This window comes from Athene cunicularia, assembly GCF_003259725.1.
Source record: "Athene cunicularia isolate RWA chromosome 1 unlocalized genomic scaffold, athCun1 chr1_part1, whole genome shotgun sequence".
NCBI classification, from domain to species: domain Eukaryota; kingdom Metazoa; phylum Chordata; class Aves; order Strigiformes; family Strigidae; genus Athene; species Athene cunicularia.
The window spans coordinates 15,370,426-15,379,969 of NW_020799091.1; the positions used below are offsets into that span (position 1 = coordinate 15,370,426).

General features: G+C 36.5%; 1 long non-coding RNA gene across 1 annotated transcript; it reads right to left on the reverse strand.

Moving 5' to 3' along the window:
* Window positions 1–934: 934 nt before the first annotated feature.
* LOC113480114 lies at window positions 935–9,435 on the reverse strand. Its single transcript, XR_003398432.1, has 2 exons — window positions 8,905–9,435; window positions 935–1,331 (listed from the first exon to the last, which is right to left on the reverse strand). It is a non-coding gene; the product is annotated as an uncharacterized LOC113480114 (long non-coding RNA).
* Between the last annotated feature and the right edge of the window lie 109 nt (window positions 9,436–9,544).

Below are 9,544 nucleotides of genomic sequence, written 5' to 3' on the forward strand. Positions count from 1 at the left end.
AACACTTGAAATGCAAATAGTTCTGTGTGTCAGAGAAAAAACAAATCTGCTGCTAGAGTGGAGAAATAGTTTATTTCATCTGCATTTCTTCTTTTTTCAGTAGTCCTAAGAACATGTCTATATCCTCTGTTGTATATGGCAAACTCCCACAGACCATGGGATGCTCCGGGACATTTAAAAATAACACTTGTCATCTATGTATGGGCTACTGAATCAAGGTCATTAACTCATTTCATTGTTAGAGCATCTTAGCTTTAATGTTTTAGTAAAGAATATATTTGGAAACAGACTGGAAACAGTGTGGAATTGCAGGTTTGAGCCTTACTAATAAAAAGGTTAGCAAGGTTCTTCATAAATTAATACCCTATATTTGAATGATCTGTCCCTTAGGAATGCATAGATTTAAGCACCAGAAGGAAGATCACAGATCCATTTCATGCTAAAAGGCTGAAATCTGTAGTTTAGAAAAAAATGTAAGATACCTGTTTAAATATCTCTGAAGACAACCTCTACTGTACTGACTGCTCATCTTGGACAAACAAAATCCAGCTCCATTCCAAAAGCATGTACAATTTATCCACAGTTGCTCAATGCAAGATATATTTGTAATCAACCTAAGTTTTTTTCCACAATATAATTGTGTCATAGTACATAGACTGTGGCATACAAAGTCAAACAATACCCCTGCAGACCTTCAAGTACAGATACAAACAACAGGTAATTTAAAGATACACAACTTGTGTCAAGTCTACCTAGCAGCAGAACCATGCACTTATGGCTTGACATCTGTACTTCAGAGTTAGAGACTGCTGTCTGAATCTCAAATTCAGAGTCCTCATGTAGCTTTGGAAATACAAACATGTATTTGGGGTATGGTTAGGCACCTAACACTGTAGTTTTGTTTCAGGGGTTGGTTGTTTTGGGTTTTTTTTGTTATCCTTAATATGATGTTTGAATGCTTTGCTCAAGACTCTGTAAGCTGTGATAATTTATTTTTTAATTTTTGTAATTATATTCATTCCTTCCTTCCCTCCCTCCCAGAGAGCTTACAATCCATTTCCTGCAAACTCATGCCAAAATTGGGTTTACCTGAAGAAATCACTGCATGCTGCCAGTACACAACGATGACAAGGAATTATTTCATCTTTCACAAGAATTTTAAAGTCAAAAAATATATTTTGTTCTCTGAACTTTTGTAGTACTTTTAGAATTTGTTGTCCATGACCTTCAGCCACTAAGGAATTGATCTTATTTTCAGGAACAGAAATTCCGTTGCAAATAGGTCTGCTAATGTAATCCCGTTGATTGGCCATGGTTTCTTCAATCTATTCCTGAAAGTGAAATGGAAAAACAAGGAATTGATTCTATGGTCTTACTATTTAAAAAAATCACAATATACCATAAACCAAACAAAAAAATCCCCATCATTGAATTTGGTTTGTAAATCCTATGCAGAGTTTTAAACTTGTTTAATAAGTGACTTCTACACTGAATTTAATTTGACAACAGTATTTCTAATTTGTAAAATATATACACATGGCATACCTTGAAAAGTAACTTATCTGACATATATCATCAAACAACTCTGGAAATAGTACCCACCTGTAGGAATTCTTTCAATAAAGTTCACAGGAAGTACACCAAGGGGTGTGTTAAAATTTTTAATGGTCATTTAAGAGAAAGACTAGCCCTAGGCTTACCCTCCAAAAAACCCCCAAACTCTTACAATTTTAGGTAAAAATGGAGATGGAAAAGGAAAACTCTGTTACCTATTTTTAGATTCCAAAAGGCTCATCTGTATACCACAAACCCCAAACTCAGCACAGACCAATGCTCTTTCTAAAGGTTACAGTGGAAGGGAGGTACAGCTACTAGACTACTTTCTAAGTGGATTCCCATTAGGCACTCCAGACTAAAATATCAAAATACAAACACTGACAGCCTGGCCTAATCACAGGATTGCTAGGGCTTACCAAATAGGGTCATTCAGAGATGGTTTGGCAACAGTGCAACTCTGAATGTTTAGTCAATTGATACTAATTTTTTCTTGTACCTCTAGTCTTGATAGGAAGCTGTATGTTTGCTTACAGCTTATGCTGCACACCATAAGCTTCATTTAACTGTGGCATAAATTAACTGGCTTCAGAACCAATTTAAATGTAATACAGTGCAATCTCCCTTTCAGCAGCCAAGTTTTTCTGTTCAAAATCTCTATACTGAAGTGCATTGTTTGTATGGTAAATTGGCCTTCACTACTTTATACTTTAAAAATATTTTACTCCACTTTGCCAACATAAAGAAACTTTAAATGTGAGTATATTTTATTTACACCTATCTAAAGAGCCATTTATACTGCTAAAGATGCATAAACTGCCCTTACTGCAAATTCGAGTGAAGCTTGCCTATTTTAAAGCTTAAGGAAACACACCAAAGTTTTTCTATTGCAGAATTTTGCTTCCACAATTCCAATTAAAATTAGCAACAGATAATGGCCCACCTGAATTGACAAAGGAGGGGATAAAAAAAAATTCCAAGCCAAACCCAGAAACCAGAAAAATACTGATTTGGGGTTTTAACTTCACAAAAAGGCTTATCTTATACATGACACATTCAGAGCAAACTAAGACATCAGGCTGTCTTCTTTATGGGAGGTACTTTCATAGCAGACTGATCTATATCTAGTCAGGTGGCTCCAACCACAAATAGACCTCCATGTCTCCTGGAATAGAAGAGATCCACTGATCTTGCTGCCAGCATTGGCACCCTTGGAGCAGGCATCTTCTCCTTCCCATGGCCAATCTCACGTATTCACTCTTTCCATTCTAAGCCTGAGGAACTAGGAAAATACAGAAGAACAAGACCACCATTTATTTTGACAATGTATGGCCTCATGAACTTCCATAAATCATAAAGTCCTTCAGTATGTCAGAATTCTCTAGAATACCCTTTTCTTATGAACTTAGAAGCCTGTTCCTCAAAAGACTGATTCTTCAAAAGCAGAGTTGTTTCTGTAAAATTACTTTCCCACATTTGAATGAAACTTAAAAAAAAAAAAGTAAGTAAATTTCAAGGTTTATTTGTTATCATGTAAAGTAATACTTCTAAAGGAAATGTAAACCTTTTCACAAAATTATGGAATTGATAATACATAGGAGACGTCTTTCTCCTTTCACCTGTAATTTCTATAGCAAAATCCGACCCACAACTTGCTTTCTCTAGGTGAAATTACCAATTTCAGTAATATTTGTCTCTGTATAATGAATACAGAAACATCTGATGTCATCAAGTCCATCTCTGCTGTTTTAGGCAAAGATATTGTATAATCACTTTCATAAAAGTAATCTATATTTCAGAAAGTTTTCTTTTATCACTATTTCCACAGAAAGACTATCCCCCTACATTACTGCCAAGACTGCAAACATTCTTTTAATTACACAATTTATTAATGCTTACATATATTTGTTCTTCCATCAAAATTGTCATTTGACTTAATTTTCCTCTATATATTCATTCACTCATAATTATCAAGAGTGTTGATATCCTTTCTCAACTTTTATTAGAATGAACAATTCTCAAAAGTTCCAAAGTCCATTTATAAATCTGAATTTTTGTTTTCCTTATTATTTTTTGCAGCTTTCTCTTCATCCACTCCAGTCTGATCTCATATTTCTTTCACTGATATCAGATTTGTTGTACAACATTATGGTTAAGATCCCATCAGTGTCTCACTCCTCCAATATGCAGTCATCCGGTGCATCCTAATCCTAATCTGTAACATCAGTGTCTCCTTATTTTTGTCCACCATTAAGAAAAATACTAATGAATACCATGCTATGGTTTAACCTAATTCACCCTCCTCTCTACTCCATTAAAAATATAAATATTAAAAAAATCAATTCTTATCTCCCTTGTAGCCAATTCCTGCTTTATTTGATAATTTTGGTTACTACTTTACTGATTTACTGGATGATTTTAGAGCCCTCCAAAATATCTTAAGAATTCAGCTAAAACTTGTTATGTTAAACAAGGCCAACTAGCATTCATAATTATTTCATGCTTTCTTCCACAAAGCCATATGAATTAATCAACAGTTATAAATATTTGATCAAGTTCCTGACAAAAGGGTAGAAAACACAGAAGATGCAGACATACGTTGCGTAGGTCTGGAGTTCAGGAAAACTGGGCAACAAGCCTCCTTATATTTGCTCCATTTACTCCCACAGGATTCCAATTACAAAGCCTGTCTTTATGTGGATTACCAAGAACCAAACTGCAGTGGATGGTTCTCACAGTTGGGATCTCCTACTTTTGTTTCGTACTTTTGTACAGCTGTGTGCCATATGGGTTTTTATCATGGCAGACAAAGGCTACATACTTGAGCCCTCTTCAATCATCTGACCCACTGGGCACCTGTCACACAACCAGCCTTCCAGCATCTCCTGTAACATGACGTATCAGACCCCGAGTACTGGGGTATGTGACTGGATATTGCCTGTGGTGAGATCAAATGTGTTCTCTGATGTGACCAAATTCAAGTTACCCTACCACTTGACAAAACTCCTCTGTTCATGTACTGAATCTTTGCACATCTTACACTGACAAATGCCTGGTTAGCTATTAGCCTGTTTTTCTTTAAAAAAAAAAAAAAATCATTCAAAACCAAACCCTTAAAGTTAATATTTGCCCCGTTTTTCTGCTTGAAAGTCACATCAAACAAATGGCTCATTGGCCATTATAGTGAAATTTGATACAGACTTCAAAGTTATTAAGGTCAACCCCATATGATACATGTCTGGGGACATACAGGTACCTCTTGAAGGTATCTGTACAGATCTCCAGTTGAGGAGCAATTCTGCATTCTGCACATCTGATAGTTGTCAAGAAATGTGTCAAGCATCAAGAAATGGCCAGCCTATGTATGGCCACAAAGCAGCTAGGAGTTGAACAGAAGCAGGTTGGGGATGGTAAACTAATTTTGGTCATTACAGTGATGAACTAAGGCCACCACCTGGGAGCTCCGATAGTAGGAGCATTCTAATGGTCTGTCACAAAGTCCACTAATAAGGACCCAGACCTCATTAGTTCTGCTGTTCACAAGATCCTCTGTTTTAACACTGACCTTTTCCCAAGACAATAAGGGATGGAGTAGCATAATAAGCTTGTTGACCCAGATGCCAGACAACCACACCACGAAGTCTGATAAGCCCATAGTCAAAATATGAGATATACATGCATTCCTACTAGTAGTATCTAATCTATTGGTAAAAATGCTACAAGAAAAAGTTTAACTGATTTTAATACTTGTATAGTAAGCAAAGAGCTGCCAAAACACTCACTGAATTTCTAGAGGAATTCTTTTACTTCATCAATGCTAATGTTCCCGTGTCAAAGATAGTTATAAGGCATATTTATAAAGATTTTCTTTTAGTTGGCACCATCAACAATCCTTCTTAGATATAATTCTGTATGCAGAAGAAGTTGAAATGTGTAATTAGTTCATACTTATCCTTCACAAAGTCCAGCTGCACTTTTGTGTATCAATTTCATAACAAGTATTTGTTGAACCCTAGATATTACACTAAGATACTGTAAATACAGCATAGTGTTAAACTTATATAGGAGACCAAAAACATCCAGGATAGCCACTTTCAGAATATCTCTACAGGCATACACTAAAATCATAACCACTGCAATATGACTCCTAGAAATGACATTCATATCCATTCCACCAGATTTGAAATAGCAAAGCAAACACAACTGCAGAGTGAACTCTGAGCAGAGATGAACTTTTGTTTGTTTGTGCAGTGTCTACTGTAGTTCTCACTAGAGCATCAATCAGAACATACTCATATAAAGCACATTTACATTCATAAACGCTTTTGCTGAAAAGACTTTGCTAAACCAACAGTCAAAATAGCCTTAGATAATGCGACCGACAGATAAAATTGTTACAGAAGTTTAAAAGTGCTAATGAACTTTAGAATGGTGTAAGATGTGCAGTTAATTCTAAGTGAATAACAGATGAAAATATATTAAACAAGGGAGGGCAAGGGCCTGTGTAATAAGAATGGAGCACGAACACCCAGATGAGGACACAGGGTACAGAAGACTTACACCAAGCCATTTTGATCACTTTATAATAGTAAAATAAAAACATATACAAATATATGTGACTTTGTAATAGCCTAGGGAATGTTGTTTTGTGAAAGTACTGAGCATACATAAGTATCATGTATAGATAAGTTAGCACTTTGTCAGAAAAAACACATTAGGCCATGCCTGCTGGACAATAAACGTGACTAAACCTTTGTAAGAGGACTGAAGGTCTGAAGCCCGAGGCCATTCCCAGCATGACGGACACCAATCTTACATGAGGCATGTGAACATTCAGACACTACAAATAACATTCTGTGTGTAGATGTTCTCCTCTACCAACACAGCTGGCAAAACCAATCTAAATTCTGCCTTTATTTGGTACTTTACAAACAATTGTAAAACAATCTATCTGCTTTATCTCAAAGCACTATATAGCTGTGCTACAGCACTCTCTCACCAATTAAAAAAAAAAGAATATTAATTCTTAATACTTCTTAACAGGTATCTTATGAGAAATAAACTGATCTTCAAGAGAATATTACCTTTGTCATTGAGCCTCCTCCTAACTTGGATAGTATATCTTACTAGATAGCAGGACTTTTAAAATGAGAAATCTGAAATGCTGATATTTTACAGCATACTATATGTACCTAGGAAGAAAGAATTCCATTGAAGATAAAGAAATTATATACATTTCTCTAGAAAATGGTTTGATTTTTTTTTAAGACAAAATTTAACTGTACAGTCAATGTAAGTTCTGTAAAGGTCAAGGTCAGCATTTTAATATCAAATATTAAAAATGTGTTATATTACTAAACCAACTATATACCCATCAAGACGATTTGCTACTTTCACACCTTATCTATGAAAAAGGGGAGAAATCAGTAATTTGTTAACAATTTTTAAAGACCTCGCTACACATCTAATTTGACCGCACCTAATAAAATATTCAGCGAGTTGAATACGAGTGGAACCTGTAAATAAAGGATTTGGTGACACTTCTAATTGCTGTCAAAAAACACAAGAGTGGATTGAAATGTAATTAAATTATAAATACTAAGTACAAAGTTCTGTACTTTTATATTGCATTATTGTTTTGATTGTCATTGACTGTCCAAGACTGAAAACAGATGGAAACAGAATTCCAGGTTCCTGTCTGGAAATTTCAATGCAACTGAGTCTCACAGCTTTTTCATAAATAACCAAAGTTCAAAGAAAATTAATATTCAGTCAAACATTTTTAGATAATCAGAAAAGATGTATGTGACATTCTGAGACATTTAATTCACAATAGTGGCATTTATCAATAATAAATGTTGAGACATGTGTTCCAAGAAAAAAAAGGTGACACAGAGACTTTAAAGGCTTGGGTTCTTTAGAAGTGACTGAAAAAAAACAGCATGGAAAAAACCCAGCATGGTACCACTAGGAAGCAGAGAAATTGCATTGATTCCTGGAGGCATTCCAGAAGTGAAAGATTCCCTCTCTTCAAGAAGTGATCTTCAATTGCATAGCCTCTCACAATCACATGAATCCACAAAGATAAAGAAAATAATCACTTAGAACTCAAACTGACTGGATTTTATCCTTGAATTTCTTGAACTCATCAAGTTCCTTTGGAAATTATTTTCTTAGCTAAAAAAGTTCAAGAATTGTAATTTTCATTTCAGAAAAAAAAAAAAAAAAAAGGAATTAACATGCCATGCTGTACTTGTAATTCTGTCAAAAATAATAACTGCAAAATCTTTAAGAGGAAATTACTGTTTTTATTGGGTTCTGTGGTCATCACTCCTGTATGTGCTTGTGTTTTTTTTCAAAACACACATGCAATATTGAGCATACTTACAATTTAGCATAGCTTATTATGATAGCATGTTTTACTTATAATAAAAATGTGGGCTTATATTGAATATATTCATAATTATATTACATATTATACACTGCATCTTGAACCTCAATTTGCACTTACGCATGATACTTATGTTTTTTAAAAAATAAGTCCACTCGTGAAAAAACTGTTACATGTTTACATCACCTATTAAACAGCATGGACAAGTCCAATCTATTAACCAAACCTTAGGGGTTTTTTTGAACTAGGCAATATCCACATTCCTTTAGTACTTTCACATATCAGTAATGAAATATAGATATGGCCACAATTTCCTCTTCAAGTGTGCAGAATACAGTGTTTGAAATGTAAGTCTCAGATACAATTTGATATTGGTGAATAGCATTTTCCTGGAGTTTTTCTTGATTGTGCAACATCCTCCCCTGCTGTCAGTCAGCTTTGTCTCCCTCTTTGGATAATACATAAAGGAGTATATATGGCATTCTTTGCTTGACTAAGTAATGAGGAAAAATGGTAATCTTCTTTAAAAATAAGTGAGCTACGCTACTGATTCCTAGCCAAAACATTTTTTTTCCCAAAACGTTACTTCTGTGTTTAAAATATTTTGCAAAGACCAACATATACTCAGGTGTAACTGAGGCTTGACACAAAGCCAGCTGTTCTTTTCTGGCCTGTGTAGAAACAGCACTTTTTCACATTAACGGGGAGCTGGGAATGCTAAACAACAATAACAAGGATTCTAAGAATTACCTGACATAAGATAATGATTTTAAGAAATACCTAAAAGAATGCAATTTTCAATATTTTTGCATCATTTGTGCATGGTCAGTATAGAACAGTTAAATGCACATGTATTTCTAAAGGTAAGCAATAGAAAGGAGGGTCATAAATGTTCAAACAGACCCTAAATTTTTAGCCATGGCCCAATTGCAAAACTAAAGTGTCAACAACATTATTACCTTTTGATGATTTACAGATAGCCTGTAATTGAGGGCACACGGGAATCCAGTTCTGACAACCATTACGGTTCTTAGCAGAACAAAGAGCACAGGATATGAAAGGCTTTTGTTCGGACATATTCTTTACAAGCCAGAATCAAACCCGGGTGATGCAGTACTTCGCATCTGGTGTGTGAACAATTGTCTCCTCTTTTCTAGTCAACACAAAGCAGCAAGCCCAGGGAAGGCCCAGGGGAGAGGCCGCCCCCGCTGCCACAGCTGCCGGCACGTGTCTCCTCCTCCAGGGGCCGGGCCGGTTCTTCAGGCACATACCCATGTGCTAATGGCAGCGACAGGGCCAAAGACACCGGGGGAACTATCTGCCGTTAACCGGTAACGGTGCCGCTCTCCTCAGCGGCATAAACGCAGCCCTGTCTCGCACAAAGCCAGGGGCAGCCAGAAGTTACAAGGAAATTACGTTCATTTAGCCATAGCTGGGACTATCCGCCACCCCCAGCCTCATCGGTCCCCGCCGGTGCCGATCTCGGCCCGCCCCTGCAGGCCCACAGCGCCAGCGCCAGCCGTGGCCGCCGCCCCTGCCCCTCGCCCCGCCCGCTGGAGGGAGGGCAGCGGCGTCAGCGCCGCTACTGAGCATGCCCGC